Raw genomic sequence first — 2500 nt, forward strand, 5'->3', positions numbered from 1 at the left:
TCAAGCAACAGTCACCCAAGCTCGCGCTCAAAGGCAGTCTGGCACCTTCATCCCTTGCCATGCTCACCCACTGCTCCCCCCCTATATATACATATTGCACAAGGAGCTTGGTGACAGCAACACCCATTGCTTTCCCTGAGGATGTATATTTCTTAGTATGCGCACGGCGTCGAGGCACAGGTGAAGCCAACGGCGCTAGTTTCTGCGCCCTATGTCGAGGAAAATCAAGGCAACGGGCTAGTGTATGGGCACAACGTCGAGGAGACTCAAGGAGATGGGGCTATTTTTCAGGTCACCGTTCGAGAAATCAAGGCAACGTGTTGGGGGGGATGGCCTCTTTCATGGGTCGTGGGGCTTGGCTTGGCTTGCCTCGTGTGTGCTCGATACAGCCTCACGATTCTTATTTGCCCATCAACCATGCCGGGCACCTATGAGAATGAGACCCCATGGTACCCCCTATATATACATATTGCACAAAGAGCTTGGTGACAGGAACAGACATTGATTTCCCTGATGATGCATAATTTTTGGACACACACGACTTGGGGGCGAGGGGACACGGGAGTGGGGCGCCAATGGGGGGCGTTTTGGCCCCATTTTCGTCAAGAGCGGGCGTCTTGGCCATGCCTCGAGCGTGCCAGCCTCGAGAGCCTTGGGCGCTGGACATCCTTGGGGCGCCAATGGGCAGCAGTCCCATGGTTCCCCTATATATACATATTGCACAAAGAGCTTGGTGACAGGAACAGATATTGATTTGCCCAGGGATGCATAATTGTGCGAAATCGTCCATAACTCGCTCGAATTAATTCGGATTGACACAAAATTTTGTAGGGATGCTTTTTATTATAAATGAAAAGCTTTGAAATGAAAAAAAAAAACAAAATGTCATGTTTGAGGCGTAAATGTTTGTGTCCTATCCTTGGTCACGCCTTGAAGCGTTGGTTCCCTACTTGTTGGAATGTCGCTCAAATCAAGTAGGAATGCCATTGAAACATTGTGTGGGTCATTGTTAACATAGACGAATGGACTTGAAATGAAAATATATCATATTTGGGTTTTTGTCCCTGTCGCCTGGTGATAGGCAGGCAGATAAGGCTTTTAGGTATTCATAGGTGGCTTAGATGAACTCGAAAGAACACGAGTTGATCGGATTGGAACTCATATATTCAATTTACTATGTACTAAGTAGGAACTACACTTTGCTCCCTTCATCGTTTGACTTGCTTAGAAATCTGCTCATGGTTTGTCAAGGCCCCTTGTTCCTTAGACCGATGAGGATGGGATTGGGTTGCTCATGGGCATGTGTGTGGCAAGATGCCTTGTTCCATTGGTCGTTCATGGGTGTTCGTGTACGAAGTAAACTTGTTCCCTTGGTCGTTCATGGGGTTGTGTGTGGGAAGAAGCCTTCTTCACTTGGTCGTTCATGTGTGTTTGTTTGGGAGGTAGCCTTGTTCCCTTGGTCGTTCATGGGAATGTGTGTGGCAATACGCATTGTTCCTTGGTCGTTCATACCCTTGTTCCCTTGGTCGTTCATGGGTCTGTGTGTGGGAAGAGGCGTTGTTCACTTGGGTAGCCTGCTTGCCTTGCCAGCCCCATATGCATTGTTCCCTTGGTCGTTAGTGGATGGGTTTGTGTGTGGCATGGTGCCTTGTTCCCTTGTGTGGCCTGACTGCTTGGCTTGACATGACCTAGCCTTGCCAGCCTCACATCCATTGTTCACTTGGTCGTTCATGGGCATGTGTGTGGCAAGGTGCCTTGTTCCCTTGGTCGTTCATGGGGTTGTGTGTGGGAAGAAGCCTTGTTCCCTTGGTCGTTCATGTGTGTTTGTTTGGGAGGTAGCCTTGTTCCCTTGGTCGTTCATGGGAATGTGTGTGGCAATACGCATTGTTCCTTGGTCGTTCATACCCTTGTTCCCTTGGTCGTTCATGGGTCTGTGTGTGGGAAGAGGCGTTGTTCCCTTGGTCGTTCGTTCATGGGTTTGTGTGTGGCAAGGTGCCTTGTTCCCTTGTGTAGCCTGACTGCTTGGCTTGACATGACCTAGCCTTGCCAGCCTCACATCAATTGTGTAGCCTGACTGCTTGGCTTGCCGTGACCTAGCCTTGCCAGCCTCACATCCATTGTTCCCTTGGTCGTTCATGCAAGGGTCTGTGTGTGGCAAGGTTGCCTTGTTCCCTTGGTCGTTAATGGGCATGTGTGTGGCAAGGTGCCTTGTTCCCTTGGTCGTTCATGGGCATGTGTGCGGCAAGGTGCCTTGTTCCCTTGGTCGTTCATGGGCATGTGTGCGGCAAGGTTGCCTTGTTCCCTTGGTCGTTCGTGGATGGGTTTGTGTGTGGCAAGGTGCCTTGTTCCCTTGGGTGGCTTGCCTTGCCAGCCTCGCTTGCTTAGGTTTCCCAACACACCTGTCGGGCACCAAGGGTGGTATTAGTCCCCATGTACCCCCTATATATACATAATGCACAAAGAGCTTGGTGACAGGAACAGACATTGATTAGCCCGAAGA

This window comes from Lactuca saligna, unplaced genomic scaffold (genome assembly GCF_052625555.1).
Source record: "Lactuca saligna cultivar CGN05327 unplaced genomic scaffold, ASM5262555v1 scaffold_269, whole genome shotgun sequence".
Classification (NCBI taxonomy): Eukaryota; Viridiplantae; Streptophyta; class Magnoliopsida; order Asterales; family Asteraceae; genus Lactuca; species Lactuca saligna.